The sequence below is a fragment of the Pteronotus mesoamericanus genome, unplaced genomic scaffold, assembly GCF_021234165.1.
Source record: "Pteronotus mesoamericanus isolate MK-2021 breed Mesoamerican mustached bat unplaced genomic scaffold, CSHL_Meso_final scaffold_651, whole genome shotgun sequence".
In the NCBI taxonomy this organism is placed as follows: Eukaryota; Metazoa; Chordata; class Mammalia; order Chiroptera; family Mormoopidae; genus Pteronotus; species Pteronotus mesoamericanus.
In genome coordinates this window covers 8,920,166-8,940,568 of record NW_026555325.1, presented here as the reverse complement: position 1 = coordinate 8,940,568, position 20,403 = coordinate 8,920,166, and positions in this window count along the sequence as shown.

Here is a 20,403-nt window from a genome sequence, read left to right as displayed (position 1 = left end):
AATAATAGGGTAAAAACTAATAAATATGGTGCACTGATTTTAAAACTGTATGAGAATTTTTCTCTCAATATGCACTCTATTTCAATCATTCAGTGATCTAATGGTTTGTTTTTAATATTTAATCTTACATTCCCATAGTTTATTAGATTAGAGGTAGCAAATCCTTGAAGTACAATGTGAATTTGAGGCTTGTGATAATATTAATAGTTTTAATGTAATACTTACCTATGACTAACATATCTTGGCATTTACATTATCTCATTAGAACAAACATACAAGGTGAGCATCAATATCCCTCTGAGACATGAGGAAACTGAGGCTTTGAGAGACTAAATAACTTGGACAAAACCACACACTAAAAAACACTGTGCTCTTAACCACAAAGCTCGCCTGCATCTTGATGAACTGTTATGAGTGCAGCTTCTTTTCAGTGTAGATTATTCTTCTACATCATCTACTACCAACTCTTCTTTTATTTATCTTTTGATAAATGAGTTCCCTCTTGCTTTGGGGATCTCCTATTGCCCAACAGTTCCTGAATAGAAACCATATCTTGTACACAGGCACTTGTTTTGATTGATTCCATGATTAAACCAAATGTGGTCATTGGCCAACGTGGCCATTGACCAACAGCAGCAGGTCTCTTTGTTCCACTGCTACCTCTCCTAGTATTCACCACGTAGTCGGGTTACAAACGACACGCTACAGAAAGCAACATCCATATTGACATGTATTTTGAAATCTACTTGAGTTCAGGATGATAATCACTAGCAATCCAGGGTATTCCAGAAGACACTACTCCCCTTGCAAGTATCGGAATCAACACCAGTGAATAACATCAAGACCAGCACAATAAGCCTTTTTTCACTTCCCTGCTTCAAGTCTGGATTCGTTTCCCTGAGACCCGCTATGTCCAGGTGAATATATTCAAGAACAGAGCCAGGATGTACCCTCCCAGGTTACTCAGGGCCAGCCCCAGAACCCAAGAAGAGTAAAGCTAGGCTCCTAAGGACTCCAGGGCCACGCCATAAAATTACATATGAGAAAAAAATGTGGTCCTAAGAAGTAAAATGATTTGTTCAAGGTCATAAGCTAATGAGTGAAAAAGAGACCTTACACTTAAGTTCAGTGCGTGTTTCACTTATGATAATGTTTTGAAACAAAAGGCCTACTATGTGACAAAGAACATGCTAAATACTTTACATACAATATTTCATATGATCGTCACAACCTTCCCCCCAAAATAAATATAATTACTCTTCTTATAAATTAAAAATATTAAGTAATGTAACTACATTCACATTTCTAGAAAGCAGCAACTGCAGGCACCAGTTATTAATACCTTACTTTTAATACAATGGTCAAATTTTTCCCAAAAAAAATGAACCCGAAAAGGATTATGCCATTAGACGGTGGTGGATTGAAAGTGAGATTAGAGTAGGAAAACGTGTAAAATTAAGGCCTGGGGAATTTTTAAAAAACTAAAATAAAGGTTTTTCATGAACACGCTAATCTTTATTTTTATGTTTTATAACCTGTTTTTTCCCCAAAAGTTTTACATTGGTTTATTTAAAAACAAAAAACAAAACCCTGATACAATAAGATGACGTAAATTTAAAACAGGTGAATAAGTCTTAAGGGAAAATACAATGAAAGACAAAATTCTTGCAAGGAAGTTTTATATATTTACCAGAGGTAGTCTGTAAATTCAAATCTGAGGCTACATGAGGAAGGAAACATTATCCATTACATAAATTTCAGGGTCCTCAAAACAAAGAACAATCCATTAGCTCAGGAGAGACACAATTATTTCTGGTTATGAGATCCTAGTGCAATTTGTCCCTGTGGCCCTCCTCAAGAAGGCTAGATATAGAACAAGGAATGGTAACCTCAACAATATGCTCTCAGCACTCAAGAGCTCTGCATTGCAGAGCGCTGTGTACTGCACCACCTTTGTTAGTGTAAGGCACCAGGATGACACTAAGCAGAATTCAATCATGGCATTTCTTTGGAAGCAGCACGCTAGTTGTCTCAGGGAAGGGACAGAAGGAAGGAGAGGACTGTGCAGAATGGGAGGGATGCTGAACCAACATGCAAGTCCTGCACAAACACAATTCTATTGCTAACCCCTTTAACACCCACAGCACCGAACCCCTCTCCACCGGGAGACATTTAGCCCCCTTCCACTTACTTCATCTGATCCTAACAGGATTTACGCTTTCTCTTCTGATGCAGAGAAACAGATCAAAACCAGTGGCCTCTGCACCAGACCCTCATCTAAGTTGTCCAGAGGAGAATGAGTGAAGTGGGCAAGAGAGCCATTTTGACAGTGGTGTGCTCATGGGCTGTGTCAGTTCACTGGTCGGACAGAGGCCCACCGTTCGGAAGCTCTGCAGAGAGCCCAGCTGCCATTGGCAAACCTCTGGTAGGGGCCATTACCCCCATTGATTTATTCACTCATTCACTGAGTTAACAAATACTTATTAGCAATTACTATGTCTTCTTTCCCCACACACAGAGCCCCTTCCTAATGAAGCTTCCACCCAGTTAAGATGCTCTTAACTGGGACAACTCATAGAAAGACCATGGAGCTGGAGAACTAATGATTAAAACTCTACATTCTGCCTCTTTTCATGAAAGACTGTGGGGAAGTTCATCTGAGAATCTGCAGAGCAGCCCTTCTTTGGGGATTAAGTAAAAACTGTGGCCTTGCAATTCATTTCATTATTTGAGGCCTTCAATTGTCTTATCTATCAAGAATGAAATGCTTTATTATGTTGTTTGAAAGGAAAAAGGAGTAAGGTATGAAAGCTAAAATAGAAAACATGTGCACATTGATAAAGTGGACTTTAAAGCTATAATCACACCTGTACACCTGCGTGCCCATCACCGTTAGAAACTTGTGTTAAGAATACAAGACAATGAAGTAAAAAACCTGAGCAATTTATTCTACCCAAATACTAGATAGCTAGATTAATTAAAAACATCCCATTGTTTATGCATTGAAGGACTCACTGAATTACAAATATAGCCCTTCTAGGATGTTAAAACATAACCAGGAGTAGCCTGAAATGGAAGCACCTGTGCGCTCTTATCTGTTGATGTGCAAACAGTGCGGTCATGTAAGAAATAAAACATACCTTAAAATCATCAGTTCACATTATTGAGCAAAGTTGAGAGCATGCCTACAGAATAACTCTACTCCAGAGAGAGCTGCATGATCACTTACTGCTCTTCTAACTGAAACTAGAGTTGTCATCTCCCTTCCCAACTCACGAGTTACACTGAAGGAGTGTAGTCAGCTGGAAAACAATGAACACTTGTCTTGACTGTACAGATTAAACCGATTTTAAAGCATTTAACATAAAAGCACACATCACAAGATGCAGTGCACAGCATTATTTACACGAGGTCAAATTCCCACCTTTTTCTCATCCAGACTGGCTAACACATACTAAGGATTGGATCTATCACTTTCAAATTTATCTGTCTACATGCCATAAAAGATTTCACTGAAAGTAAAGGGCTTGTTGGATACTTCACTTCATAAGGAAATATTGCTAGGCATCTATATGTAATGTTCTCTTCGCACCCTTTAAAATATACCTAACCTCTTACTTTTTCCTACTAGGTCTCCCAGACTTGAGGCTATTTAAATGCTCTGCAGGCCCCATGCACCATTACTTCCAGAGACCAATTATATGAAACAGATTAAAATGTACCCATATCCCACATTAATCATTTTGCTGTAAAAACTTTGAAAGGATTTTTATAATTTTGTTTCTGAAATATTAGGCCTCAAGTGATATGCTGAATTTATAATCGACTATGATTTCCAAGTGTTCACCAAGCATGTAGAGGAATGCTTGCAGAGTGAAAATGATGAAACTAAAAACTGTTTTCAAATGCAATGACATTGTTATGATACTCTTTCTGGCAATGAATGAAGCTGACAATATACTTTGCTTATATTTACTAATCTGGATTTTAGTTGCAAACAATAGAATTTGATCACCCCCCTAGGCTCATGAAACTTGTAAACTCTGAAGTGCCTTCACTTAGTAAGAGGTAGCCTGCTCACATCAACCCCACATATGATTTTCTAAAGACCTGACACAGAAATCCCTGGAGACTGAGCCACCCAAAGGTTGGGCTCTGTGCAACAGCACCCAGTCTTTTCTGGTTGGAATCTGACACTGGCTGGTCTTACAGTAAGCGGTCCACGTGGAGGTGGAAGGGATACCTTCCCCCAGTGCTCAGAACCCCCACAATGTCTGGTGGCTACCCTTGGCTCCTTGTTTAAACCTTTCTTTTACGTCTTCAAATAAAATCCTCTTTTGAGTTCCAACTGGATGTTAGAAGGAATAATACATAACTGACCACATTCCCTCTCACCCACCTAAAAAACTATTCAGTGGAAAAACCCTCCAGAAATATTAAATAGACACAACACATACCTCTTAGCATCTCTTGTTTGGTCTCCCAGGCTTCTTGAAGGCAACCACTGCAGCTGATCTCCCAGGCTCCTCCCACCACCACCCTCAGCAGTAAAGTGTACCAGGGCCAAAAGTCCCCCAGCCCGCTGCTCCCAGTGTGATAGCCCCCCATTCTTTATGCTATATGACTTTTTAAAAATGGATCTGAGGAAAAATTGGAAATCGTGTAGGTAAATTTGACATACCGTTTTAATTTAAATTTCCAGGGAGATTTTTCAGTATTTTTAATTATAATTTTCCTGTAGATGTTCCATTAAACCTTAAAATGAATACCTATGAGTGAAAGCATATGGTATTTCTCTTTCTTGCATATGTGGAATCTAATGAACAAACTGAACTAACAAGCAAAATGGAGACAGACTCATAGGTGGAGAGCAGACTGATAGCTCTGGGGTGGGGGGTTAGGGGGTGGAGGGATCGAGCAAAAAGGAAAAAGGACTCAAGGACACAGACAACAGCGTGGTGATTGTGGGTGGGTGGAGGGGAGAGTAAGGGAGCTAAATGAGAAAAATGCAATAAAAATGTTTAAAAATAAAATAAAATGAATACCTTACATTGGGACCAAATGCTTTGCCATTTATAAGCATTTCCCTAATGTTCTTTCTCTTTATTCATTTATTAATAGTTAATCACCTTTTCTGTGCCCTAAGTCCTACTGAGGGCACTGGCTGAGTCCTGGTGAGCAAAGTAGACAATGGAGTCCCAAGGAGTGAAGAAGGCAACAGTTGCAATTCATTACAGTGACTTATATAAGTGCTTCTGCATGGCTAAACCTGTTTTACTAAAATTCAATCCCATTTCTCCTTGTTCTGCCCGTGGAGTAGGTCAACAACAGCCAGTCACTACCCTCTCCAACATAGCCTTCTTGAGATGTAAAACAGTCAAATGTCTTTTTTTGTTGTTGTTCAAAATAAACATATTTTTCTGCAAAGAAAAGATTACATTTGATGTGCACAACAAGCCAATATAACTCCTTTCCTGTGTCACCACATTGTGATTGATATAAAAATATAGAATATGACTTTTCAGTCACATTAAAAGCATAAAGGAAAGGATAGTCCCATGTGATCAACCAGTTTCTTGGGCATTAATCCATTTACTAATCCTGATAATGCCACTCTAAGAAAATGCACTATAATAAAAAAAAATTTTGCAACCTTGCCCTAGATGACAAAAAAAAAAAAAACTAATAGTTCTCTCTCCCTTATGACTCATATGAGAGTACCCAGCCCCCCAAAAAATCAAGACATACTGTCACTGAACCACATTATTATCCCTTAAGAAGACTATAAAATATGTACATCATTCATTCATTGACATTGAACTTGTGCCAAAACTATTAAGAGCGCATATTAATAGATATCCCAAACGTGTAGGAATGACTACATAATAAAACACAAAATGAAATTGGCATTCACTATTAATTTGTCTTTTATAAATGATTAAGTAAAGCATATGAAGGAAATAAAAGGGCAATAAATACCCTTTTATCACAAACTGAGAGATTTTTCTTACTCTGGGCTTGCACACAACCAGTTTAGAAATATACGTAATTGTGTATGGTCAGCATCATATCACTGCCAGATCGCACACTAAACAGATAACCACTATTATTATAAAAGCAACTCCTTGACCTCGTATTTTGGTCTGGCTAGGAATTCCTGTATTTTCCCAGATCAGCTGTTGCACAGTGCCAATCTAGTGCTGTGCTTGTCAGTGTAAGTGACTGGTGCCTTACAGAGCTTACATGAAAACACACTTATATGCATATGAATAGCACAAGTTCAAGAAATATGATCATAGTTGTTCTTGCAGTGCTTTTTAGAATCTGAAGTCTATGTGTGTTTTTCTATTATAGCTAAGGTACAGTGTGTGTTATTTGGCAGCTGAATTTGACATGAAAATATAAAAGGTTTGGGCAACCACATATTTGGAAATAGAAATCTTTCCTGAAAACATGGCTTTGGTTTTTAAACACAGCTAAATTTCTGGAAACTTCAATTTGTTAAAGACAGCCAAGACTTCAATCATATTTAACATATTCCTGGGGTTTACATATAGTGTTTCAAAGTAATAAACAACATCTTGTTTGGAGTAGCATGAAGAAAATGAGGCAAGCACTTCTTTAGAGTAAAAGCTCCACTTTTAAAAATAGTTTGGAGACTCATTCTTGTGTTGGTAAAATCACAAAACACTATTCAGCAAACAAAACATGATGAGCTCAATTCAAGTTGGTAAACATTTTTAGCTGGCTTCATTTGTAGTAAGAATTTTAATGTAACCATAACTTCAAAAATGCATCCCTTATAATGGAAATTTGAGGGGCACAATTTTTTTAATTGTTAATAAGAACAGCGGTGTCAAATTTGCACTTGAAAATCAGAAGAGATGTGATGACAACAGTAAATTGATTGTTTGAACAATTTTAAAAATCACATTACAGTGCACTAAAATGCATCTGCATTCACTCACTAGCACTCTCATTGCAGTGACCAAAAAGGCCCCAGGCTTGGTTCAGTAGCAGAAAATAGACTCCTTCCATAAGGTAGGGTCTATATATACTTTACCTCCAGCATATAAAACTTGCAATAAGGCTGTAAATTCTTCACATGTTTTTGCCTCATTGATCTAAGCATAATGCTGATGGCTAAAAACCCTTAAGTCACTTAGTAAAAAAAAAAAAAAAAAAAAAAACCAAGCATTTTTCAACAAGCAAACCATGATGAGTCAAAATAATGTCATTCAAAGAAAGAAAGGCATGGGGATCTTTCTCTACACTCTATAAGAAATCAGGTCAAATTGCATTTAACCATGTTTTTTCTCTGTACTCAGTGAACAGAGAAACTCAAGAAATAGAACATTTGTTAGAAGAACAATTACAGATTCGCAGACAGACAATGTATAGAAAACTAAGAAACAGACCAATACCTTGCCCTGTTGTCAATATCCTTTTAATTTGCCTGCAAGTTATTTCTAATTTTTTAGATAATAAGTATTTTATTTCTAGTGGTTGGTAGATAAAACCTGGAATTCATCTAAAAGTTTAAAAGTTGGTGACCTGTTATGCCCCATTCCCACCGCTTATAAGCAAATCCTCTATTGGAGTAGACTTCAAAAGTACAAAGGTTTTTAATGAGTTTACCTAGGACAGTATTTTTAGTTGACTGTGTACAATTAGCTCAGTGTCCGGCATATAGCAAATGCTAAATAAATGATAGTTTGGATGAATGAACACTCATTCATTCTTTTAGGTAAAACATTGACTGCTCAAGGTATCTTCTTTTAAAAATGAAAGTATCCCTGGAAAGAGAAGCACATACATCAAATTGCTAATGACCTCCAAAATCCGACCGCATCTCACCACCTCTTCTGCGACTACTCTGGTCCAAGTTACTAACATCTCTTGCTTGGGTTAGTCAAAAGCCTCCTCACTGGTCTCTCTGCATCCATCATTGTTTCCCTAGGATATATTCTCAACACAACAGCAAGTGGCCTTGGTAAAACTACATCAGATGCTGTCCTTCCCCATCTAACCCTGAGCCATGACAATGACCTACCAGGACCATTGTCAGATTTAGCAAATAAAAATATGAAAGCCCAGTTCAACGAATAATTTTTAGTACAAGTTGGTTTCATACACTATTTGGGACTTACTTATACCTTAAAAAATTATTTGTTGTTTATCTGAAATTAAAACTCAACTGGGCATCTATATTTTATCTGGCAACCTTACCTACAAGGTTTTACCTGACCAGGCGCATGTGTACTTATGTACTCACAAACGCACGTTCACACACACACTTACCTGAGTCCTCCTGTCCTATTATCTCTCCTTTCACTGGGCTCCAGCCCAATGGCATTGACGCTGATCTTCAAATATACCAGGCCTACTTCTGCCCTGGGGCTCTGTGCTGGTTATTTCATTTGTCAGGACAGCTGTTCTCTCAGATGCTGCTGCCACTCGCTCCCTCACTTTCCTCAGGACTGTGTACACCTTCTTACGGAGGCTCTTCCTAGACACCCCATCTGAAATTTCAATCGCTTCCCACTTCCTATTCTCCTTCCCCACTTTAGTTTTTTCCATCATGCTTATCATTACTTATTCATTGGATATGTCTTCTCAAATGTAAGCTCCTTGAGAAAAGAAATATTTGTCTATTTTGCCCTCTGTTGTATCACTAATGCCTAAAATGGGCTCTGGCACAGATGAGACCCCATAAGTAATTATCAAATTAATGAATAATCATTAATAGCCATGATAGTCATGGAACTATTGCTATTAACTTATTTTTTAAATTTTATTTGTTTATTTTAGAGCAATGGGAAGGGAGGGAGAAGGAAAGGGAGAGAAACATCGACATGCCAGAGATACATCTATTGGTTGCCTCTCCCATGCCCCTAACTGGGGACCTGGGCTACAACCCAGGCATGTGCCCTGACCGGGAACCAAACCTGTGACCTTTCAGGTCACAGGCCAGTGCTCAATCCACTGCGCCACACCAACCAGGGCATTGTCACTAATTTAAAGTTGATGTAGTCTGCAAAAGACTTGCACAGACATTTCTCAAAGGGGATATACAAATGACCAAAAGGCACATACAAACATACTTAAAATAACTAATATTTGGAGAATGCAAATCAAAACCACAATGAGATATCACTACACACTCATTAGTATAGATACTATCAGAAAAGAGAGGATCAGTATTGAGAAGGATGTGTAGAAATTGGGCACTGTGCGCTGCTGTGGGGAATGTAAATTGGTGCAGTCACTCTCGAGAACAGTATGTCAGTTCCTCAAAATATTAAAAATAGAATACCCATATGATCCAGCATTTCCACTTCTGGGTGTATACCCGAAAGAATTGAAAGCAGGGTCTCAAAGAGATATTTGTACAATCATAATCATAGCAGCATCACTCATAATACTCAAATGACGGAAGTGACCCAAATGTAATGGATGAATAAATATAAACAAAATATATGGCATATACTTATAATGGAATATTATTCAGCCTTACAAAGGGAAAAAAATTCTGACACATGCTATAATGTGGACGAACCTTGAGGACATTATGCTAAGCAAAATAAACCAGTCACAAAACAACAAATACTGTCAGATTCCACTACTATGAGGTTCCTTGACTAGTCAAGTTCATAGAGACAGAAAGAAGAATGGTGGTTCCCAGGGACGGGGGTAGGGGAGAATGGGAAGTTGTAGTTTAATGAATATGGAGTTTCAGTTTTGCAAGAAAAAAGACTTCCGTAGATTGGTTGCACAACAATGTGAATGTATTTAACACTACTTAACTCCATACTTTAAAATGTTTAAGGCAGTAGATTTTATGATATTTGTATTTTACCACAAATAAATCTTTTTATCAGTTGAAATACAAAAATAATCAAACAAAGTCTGTGTCGTCTGAAGATCAGGGTAAGCGTGTTATGTCATTTTATCATTAAATGTTGACTAATAAATGTTGACTAATAGCGGCCGTGAGCGCTATTATGCCCTTGTCACAGATGAGACAGCTGAGACCTAAAACTTCAGAACTCAGCCAAGATCACAATGCTAGTAAGTGGAGGGTTTGGGTGAGAAATGGCTCCACATCTGTGCTCTGTCTAGTAGTACGCTCTGCCTCACACAGTAACATTAATACCTTCTTACAAATCCCCGTGCCATTTACTCTACACAGCAACCACTAAACAGCAACCACTGTCACCAGTCAATCACTCACGTATGTGTTTGTCTTGTACCCATTTACACAGCACTGACTAGGCACTGGGATACTAAGACTAAGTCCCTGGCTTGCATGGTTGACAGTCCAGCAGTCAGAAACAAACATTTAACAAAGGTACAGGATTGTGAAATATAATATATTTACAGCTGTTAGATGGAGCCAAGGGAAGAAAGGGGAAAGCCGTACTTAAGGTAAGGGTGAAGGCAACCTCTGCCTTCTGCACAGTTTCTTCGAAGACCAATTCCAATGGATGCTAAGGAGCCAATGTGTGTCTGCACCTTCTGCAATGATGACCGCCTTTCCTTTAGCCTTATCACCCTCACCTCCCTCACTTGTTCATTTTGAAAATATTCCCATTTTTAGTACAGGGTGGAAGCATGAATGAACTTATATTAAATGTTTGTTTTTAAAAGACGTTTCTGATGTAAAAGAAGAAAGGATCTATAAGAACCTCCAACCATCCGCTTAGAGAAAAAGTAGTATGAAATATTAAGCATTTAACTGTATCTCTCTTCCTACAGTGTAACAATGGACCCAAATCAGGAGAAAAGAGGAAAGTCAATATTTTCATATTATTTGCCTGACCGATTTCACAGATTTCAGACTCTGACTCTCAATATCCTTATAAAAAAAGAAAAAAATGAAACTACTTTACAGTATTTTGCAAAACAATTAATTTTTATATGTTCCCTATGCAAGCAGAAAGTGATAAGATGTAGTAATTTTGGTAATAAACCTCAAGATAAGATTTTAAAAATTAAAAAGAAAATGTCTATAGAGTAACATCTAGATAGGCCTGGGAGAACTTTGAAAGTACACATACCAAGGAGTGTGAGACCTTGGAGGGACAAGGGAGTCTTTCACTTCTTATTTTATATGATTTTATGACTATATGATGTACTCTTTTGGCATTTTTCAAATACAAAAGAAAACTAACAAGTTACTATTAAGTGATTATATATATGCATAATGAAGTATAAAAGAAGGAAGTCCACTGTCAATGACTGGGTTGATTTACATAACAGACACCTTTATCCATCATTAACAGGAAGTACTATAGCACAGTGGTTAAAAGTAGGGGTTTTTATGTCAGGCAGATTTTGGTTTAAATTTCAGCCTCATTCTCACTGGTTGTGAGACTGAAAAAATATGATTTATTCACTCGAAACCTATGTTTCCATCTGTGAAATGGGGATAATAATACCAATCTCTCAGATTTGTTGTTAAGCTTTTAGGAGTTATCATGTCTGGTACATACTAAGCCCTCAGTTAAATATAATTATTAGAAGATTACAGTTAACAAAAGAGGCCAGGTAACTCTACAATGTTCGTATTAAATTCGCTGAATATGGACATAAAAGATCAAGAAAAACAAACTGATAATAGACTGTAAGGAAAGCATGGATTTGTTAATAAAGCAGCTTAATTCCTCAGATATTGATTAGGATAACAATGATGCTAGCATTGTATACTGTTTCTAAAGACACCTGGTGTTTGCTTGCTCTTCTAGTTTCCTAAATAGTTAACAATCTCAAGAGATTGTTCTTGAGATATAACCATGTATAATCAAAAATAATAGATGATGCTGAAAGCATCTTGTTCAGCATATGCTCTCAGGACTAAAAAGTCAAGGTACTAATGTTGCTATTTAAGATTACACAAACTGCCAAAAGGACCACTGATTGAATTTCTAAAATGTAAACTGCTTAACAGAGGAATGAGGAGTTATTTTTTTAAGAATTAGAGGAGATTCGATTGAAATTTATCACAGTTAAGTACTAAAACAAGACAAGAAAAAGAATGTGATACAAATAAAAGTGTTTAAGCACAGACTTTAAAAGCAAGCTGTTTGGACAGTTAGTGGAAATCTTTATATGTTTACGTAATAAAATCACATAAAATAAACAAAAATAACAAGGTTAAGCTAAAAGAAAAATGCAGGCAATGAACTTGAAATCTACAAAATATTTCAAATAATCCTAAATATCGTCCTACAAATGTTAAAGTTAGCCTTCTTATTAAAGAATAATTTTTTGAAAAGTCAGTGTTGGGTAGGAACAGGGATTTAACAATGAAGAGGCATAGATGTGTCTTGCTGTCTCAGCAAATATTGTCATAGAACAATCTTGCTTTCCAACTTTGTAAAAAGAGCATGTGAGCAGTGTACACATACCAGAAGAAATAATTATGGGCAGAGAAATAAAGTTGGCACATTGGCATTTTACTCCTCTCCTACTGCTACAGGAACCTAATCATATCTGGGACACGTATGCATAGCTGGACCAAAGTACAGATGGAATTGGAAGCCATCTTTGCAATGAATTGTGGGGGCTTCTGCCTCCTCCAAGAAATCTGCCCCCACCAACAAACCATAGAACAACTTTGTCTTAGAGATAAATGAATCCAAGCCGCTTGGGAAAACATGGAACACTCTGGATGTGCACGTTCTCCTGACCCTGATTTTCTCCTCCTTGCCCATTAGCACAGATTAGTTTACTGTTCACATTGCCCCCTAGACACTAGGCAGGGAGAGCAAGTGGACTGAAACAGAAACAAGCTTTTGATGAGAACGGGAAGTGGACTAGGGGTAGGGCACGGTAGAGCAATAGCATGAGGCATCAGGCCAGGAAAAACAGCCTCTGATGGACATACGGCGTCCATATTTTCCAAACCAAAATTCATGACACATAGCTTGACAAGTATGATTGTACTTATGGGAACAACAGGACAGAATATTTACAATCCAGGGTTGCCCTGGAAAATCTAGGATATATAAACACCACATCCATAAAGGCATTGAAAGTGGAAAGGCTAACATAACCTACTTTAGAATTCTGCAAGTGCTGGCCAGCACATGTGAAAACAAGTTTGCTAAGTCACCCTAGTCTCTATTTATTTCAATCACAAATACACTACATATTTTTGACACATTTAGGATCTCTATTCCAAAGGCTTGCCATAAGAAGAGCAGGTGATATCTAAATGAAATAGATTGTTACAGTTGAGTAGAAAAGCGTGCATCACATCGAATTAGACTGTTTGCCAAGCGTGCCTGCTCAGACCTTGCCAGAGTACCAAACTCACCCCAAACTTCAACGTAACGTAAGAGAGCAAATATTCTCAGAAAGACTGTGCGCTCTTGGACACACTTCCCAAAATTAGGCTCCACAAGCTTTCATAAAGAAAGAAAATTAAGCAATTCAGATTTGTGCCACTTTTTTCTTGCCTTACATCCATTTAATTACTTGCATGTGAGAGTCATTGTTTCTTATATGACCCCCCCCAAAAAAATACTTTAGTGAAAGCTTCTTGTAGAAAGAAAAACAAAGATCAGTAACCTAATATCCCCAAGCAACCCTACAACAACAAACCAGGGAGGGGAAAAAGTGAAAAAAAATGCTCTGAACGGGAAAAAGATCTTCATTTGTTTACTCTTCCAATAGCGAATAAAAGTTATGAATTTGCCAATAACTGTAAGTTGATAGTGTGTCCAAGTTTTAGAAAATATATAGGGTAAGAGATTAGAAGAATCTTTCGTATGATGTCAGAGGGTTTTTAAGGACTAGAAATGTATCAAATACAATATATCAAATTTGTCATGGCACCATAGAAATCCGAAGTGGGAAAATGCCTGGGGAGTTTTCCAATAAAGGGAAAATCCCTCTTTTTCACATAAGGAAAGCGAGGTACAGCAGCGCACCAAGGTTACCTGGCTTAGCTGTAACTGAGTCAGGGAAGAAAACTCATCTCCTGCGGAGTTTACAGATGAGCTTACTCATCTGTAAAATGAGGGTGCCGAACTCTGAGGTCAATGCCAACCATGACATCCTGCAATGCTGTATTGATTGATTGCTTTGTAATCTACTTATTTGTATTTTGGCTCTTAAATAAAGGTAAAGCTGCCAGCTTTGACATATTTCTAGCTTTTAGAAAGCTGACCTGACAGTAAAGCCCTTCCAAAACATTTGTAGAGACAATGCTCAGAACAATTTGCCGAATTTAATAAGGTGACACAGTTTGAAGCATGGTGCAGTTACAAAACAGCCACCCTGTACAGATGCATGCAAGGAAGGTATCTTTTTATTTTATTTTTTTTAATTTTCAAGATGTCCCTGACAAGGTATTTGGCAAGATATGCCAAATGCTATCATAGGACTTTATTTAAAAAAAGAAACCTTGAAAAAGGCATAAAGAGCAATGAATGAAGATTGTGACACAAGAAGAATAAGGGAAACATCAAAACAAGATATTAAGAATGAAAAAATACATGGACTAAAATCATTTGAAGTTTAAAATCATCTGATGTCTCTTCTTTTCCATTTATACCTGCTCCCAAAACATGGCCATGCAGAGGCTTCCCACTATTTAATAGCCTAGTATAAATCCTGGAAAGATACTCTGAAATCAGAATATATAAATCAGTATAAAATTAGGGTATATTTTTTAATCTTCTATATTAGGTATTATGTTTCTTACTCATCTCTACTATGGATTCTTACCAATATTTCATATAATTCAAAGGTAGAATTTACATGGTAAAAAGAAAAACTGACTATGTGGCATAAATATTAAATGAATGGCCAAATTCTTAAAAAGCAGGAGTAGTCATTTTTTTACTATCTCAAAATATGCTTCAATCAGATGTAGTATACTTGACATATACGAGGCCTATCCAGAAAAAGTCCAACCATTGTTAATATAACAAGAATGGTTTGTGCCCTGGCTGGTGTGGCTCAGTGGATTGAGTGCCAGCCTGCAAAGCAAAGGGTCACTGGTTAGATCCTCAGTCAGGGCACATGCCTGGGTTGCAGGCCAGGTTCGGGGGTGGGGGGTGCGTGAGAGGCAACCACACATCAATGTTTCTCTCCCTCTCTTTCTCCCTCCCTTCCCCTCTAAAAATAAATAAATTTTTTAAAAAACTAGAATAGTTTGCATGACATTGATGTACCTTATTTTGCTGTGTATAATGTGCACTTTTTTGCCCAAATTTTTTAGGAAAAAATAAGGATGTGCCTTATACATGGGTAGGACCCAAAATACCTTGCATCTGTTCTTGTATTTTGTAATTATTTGTTACATAAAATTTCTTGTATCATAATATGTTCAAAAATGAATGCTCAAATTCTTTTATAAAGCAAAAAACAAGTCTAAATATAAATAAATAATTGAATTAATTAAAATGAAAGGTTTTTTTTCCTGAAAGTTTGGGCCAAAAAGCATGGGTGCACATAATACATGGCAAAATACAGTAACTTGGCAGCCAAGGAGAGTGGACTGGAATGCACATGCGCGAACAGTGATGACTTCACTGTACTAGTCAGCGGGTAGGGTGAGGGGCAGGCACCCTTGAGTGAGCATATGTACTGTGTGACCATCATATTCATAATGACTGAGCGAGTAGGGCAATGAATCTGCATCGAATTTTGCATTAAGCTTGTGTATTCCTCCCCAGAAACTATTTGGATGATGCAGAAGGCCAGAGCTATGAGCCACTGGTGATTGGCAGCTTCATCACAACAGTGTGCCTGCTCATGCATCACATCTCCTACAGAGTTTCTTGGTGCAACATCAAATCATGCAGGGTACTCAGCCCCCCTACAGCCCAGATTTGGCAGCTTGCAACTTCTGGCTTTTCCGAAGCCTAAAATCACCTTTAAAAGGAAAGAGATTGCAGACCGTCGATGAGATTCAAGAAAATATGACAGGGCAGCTTATGGCGATTGGGTGAACTATGTGAGGTCCCAAGGTACCTACTTTGGAGGGCATCGTTGTCCTGTGTACACTGTTTCTCATACCCTGTATCTTCTTCAATAAATGTCTCTATATGACATAGTACATGGATGGATACTTTCTGGACAGGCCTCATATATGCAAAAAAATGGAAAACAGGTCTTCAAATAAAAGCTTGTACCATATGTTTATAACAGCGCTAATCACAATCACCAAAAGTGGAAACAACCTAAGGTTACATAAAAAGATGAATGAATAAACTAAAGGTGGTATATCCATATAATGGAATAGTATTCAGCCATAGTAAGGAATGAAATACTGGAACAGGCTACAGCGTGAATGAACTTTGAAAACACCACATTAAGGGAAAGGAGCAAGTTATAAACGACCATGTATTGCGTGATTCCATGTATATAAGATGTCCAGAATAGTCAAATGTACAGAGATAGAAAGTCGATTAGTGGTTGATAAGGGCGGAGGGAGATGGAAAAATGGGAGGAGGACAGCTAAAGGTAACAGGGTTTCTCTTTGTAGTGATGAAAATACCCTAAAATAGAATCTGGTGATACTTGCACATACCTGTGAATATACTACAAACCACTGAATTGTAGGGTTTACATGGCCCATATGGTATGTGAATTATATCTCAATACAGATGTTTTAAAAAGAGAGAAAAGCTAAAAATAAAAATACAGAAAGCACCCCAACAATGTCCAGTATGACTGTTGGTTACGACTCTAGGGCTAGGGATGAAGAAAGAACAAAAAAAGAAGCAAAAACAAAACTAAGAGTGTGTCAGGCAGAGAAGGTAAGGGTGAAACAGTATGTCGAAGCCCAAGGCAGTAAGCGGCATTAACATCTTCTGAAACACTGAGACATTGAGTGGTAGCTGGGACACAGGGACAGTGGCAGGGAGACAATGCTATGGAATTTGGCATAGTTGGCCCAGAGCATGGCAGTGGCCGGGAGAGCAGGAGTGACTCTCTCACTCACTGGGTCTGGGTGCAGGCAACTTTGGGATCTTACTGTCCTATAAAGTGGAAGTAAACATAATGCCCACCTCACAAGATACTTTTTGAAGATTTAAAGAAACAAGATGGGTAAAGCACGTAGTCAGAGCCTAGCAAACAGTACACACCCAGGAGAGTTTAAAATGAGAAATTTCCCATGATCAACAAAATGTTATAGCAGATGATAAAGGTTTCAAGCTTTTTGAACTTCTGAGTAATTTATACACATTACCACTAATTTAACTTCCTCTGATCCATCAAGAAATACACATAGTTTTTTAAAAACCTCTAGAGAATTATGGTAAATGTCTCCTAGACTAATGATACTATTCTGGTCTCAGTAGCTCAAGCTTAGCCATTTTTTTAAAAAAAGTTCCTATTACGAGGCTATTCTAATTAAATATACCAAATTTATTCTAGGTATACACAATCTAATATTGGCAGAGCTAATTCAACCAAGAACATTCTGGCCATTAAATAATAAATTCTCAGAAGCCAAAATTTCCATTTACACCTGTAAATAGAAAATTCAATTTAATGCAAATTGTTAAATAATAAGACCAGTGGGCAATGAACCATACTAAACACATCCTATGAAATGGATCAGTCATGCAGCATGGTGACCAGGAAAGAAATGTGTGACATGTTCTGTAGCTAAACGCTACGTGTTTACACATGCACGCACCCACGCACACGCACACACACACACACAGAGCCATGTGCTACCGCAGAGACACAGGGCCCATATAAAACAATGTAGGAAATCTGAGTGAGTGGCTGGTCACGTTCCTCTGTGTTTAAAATCTCTTGGTCGCCTTCCATGAGATCATCTAACCACGAGGAATGTTATTTTATGCAATGCCTAGCAGAGCAGTTGTTAGGAAGAGGAATCCTGTAAAGAGTTATGTTGAAGCTAAAAATCATTAAGGAGTGGACGCAGGCATGCTCTTTATTGAGATCTCCTCTTTGAGAAAGGGCAAAAGTCACACTCCACAAACTTAAAATTAGCAAAATACAGAATTCCTCCCATTGCGAGGCACACGAGATTAAAATAACACAATGTAGATCATTTCTTCCTACCATAATCCAGACAATAGGATATAGTTTAGGCTTCTGAGATGCTGGAGATCATTCAAGGTACTAGATTCAGGCTATATCTTACAACATGTCTGGAGAGCCAGTGACTTAGAGAAGAAAAGTTTAGAAGAAAATACATTTGATTTTCCAGTTCTTTTTTGTTTGTTTGTTTGTTTGTTTTAAGTAAACTATCATCTGTCCAAGCTTGGAAACAATTGAAAACAAAAAATCACATGGATCATCTTTCGCCACAGTCACCAAGGTGCTGACACCCGAACACAGGCTGTCATAACAAGAGAGCAGAATCCTGAACGCTGATGTAACACTTTGCTTTTTGAGTTCCCGGAGTCTGAAGGGAAGGCAGACCAAAAAACCAAGCAAATCTCAGGGGCAAATTATTTTCTTTTCCGTTACATGTGTTTGTGAAGTACCTGTTTGCAGGGAGCTGAGGGGGTTCACAGCAAGTAGGACTCTCGGGGCTAAAACCAGGAAATGCCAGGGTGAGCAGGGGCAAGCGGTTCACCCCACATGCTTGTCAATACAAAACTAAAATCGATGTATATATAATCTCTACATATGTATATCAAATAAACATACATATATTGAGATAATGCTTAAGTAATGGCATTCAAAAATGAAAATGTAAAATGCTCAACTAAATTATATGCTAATTATTCATTAATTTTCCTCAGCACACCCGTTATTCCCACTTTCAGGAGCTCCAATGAAATCTCCAAGCAAGTTTTCGAGTGCATTTTCCAATCAGAATTTCCTACAGTCAACCTCAAAATTCACCTCGAGGCCATTGGTCTTTAGTCATTTGAAAAGTTTTGAGGGAAAATGTTTAGTGTAAAATCATTTCTACACTGGTTCAGAGAACTAATTTGATTTTTTTTAATAATCAAGTCAAACTTATGTTATCAGGAAATACTGATATAATTAAGAAAATAAAAATATTATCTGGAATATGACTTTCACCCAACCAAAATAAAACATCAGATCCTCTTTTATTATATAAGTTGAGTGTAGCATTTTCTTCTTGCTCAGAATTTTGTTAATGAGGCTAATATAGCAACAGAAAGTTTTTCTATTTACCCACCTTAATCACTCCCCACCTACATCTTCACATCTTTAAGAAAGATTAAAACATAGGTTAGCAAAAGAATAGTTTTTTCTTTCCAAATTTGTTGTACGTTTGCTTGTTTTCTCAGTTGATTGCTTCCAAATTTCCACTGCTGTCTGCTGTAAACATTTTATTATTGAACATTTCATGTAATTAGTTAAGAAGTAGTGATAATGGAGGACAACTTCATCCAAAGATCCACCAGCATATGGAAAATACTGCAAATTACCGAGTAAGTCCATTGAGTGAAACATAAAGTAAAAATGAGTTGAAGAGACAGCTGGACATGTTTATGTAGGCAGAAGGGGTGGAAGATATGCTGACAACACGGAGAGGTGTGTTGCAATAAACTTGAAGGAGACAGGCCATTGGGCCAACTATCCCTTTTCTATCCAGGAATTCCTTATGTTCTCATTAGTGTCTCACATCTGGACAGCTGTGTTATTAAAATTTGGCCCTAAACTGGAGTCAATGAAAGAGTTTGGTATCTCACTTTCATTCTTCCTATCCATATTAAGTACACACACTCACATACACACAAGTTTCAACTTTTGTTCAAGGAAGCATTCCATGTGCAGACATCAGATTTTTGTGACTCATGGCCAAACAGAGGGAAGGGCTCTGAGAACAAGCTTGTTCTGCTCATGTCCACCTCTGTCTGATATGAGTACATGTTCATGGCACCTCACTTTCATAAATACAACATTCTAAACAGTGCTTTGAATGGCCACCTTTAATACTGAGTTAGGCCTTAAGTTTCTAGAGCTGAGTTATTCAGGAAGAGAAAACGTTTTAACGGTCAGGGAAAAAGGGCAGTTCTCTTCATTCTTTTATCTTTCCTCATCTCTTAAAATATGCAGTTAGAAAAGATTTTGTAGAAGACTGGTTAGGAGCCAAGAGTTTCACTGACCCTTTTACTCATTGCCATTTCACATTTCTTGCCTCAGGAACTGGTTGAGCTTTGGAATGCATTCACATTTTGGTTTATAGGATGTGGGCATAACCTGCATCTGAGTGTAAATACCAAACACCTGCATTTACACTTGACAATTAACAGGCAGTTGGATCCCTACTGTCTCATTTGCTCTAAAGCATGATCCCATTAGGTTGGGGCTGTTATTTCTTATTTACAGATGTAGAAACTAAAGCCCAAAGAAGTTAAGTGACTTGGCCAAAATCACTGCCTGAGTGGTTAAGTGGTAGACTTAACAACTGTGCTGCCCAGC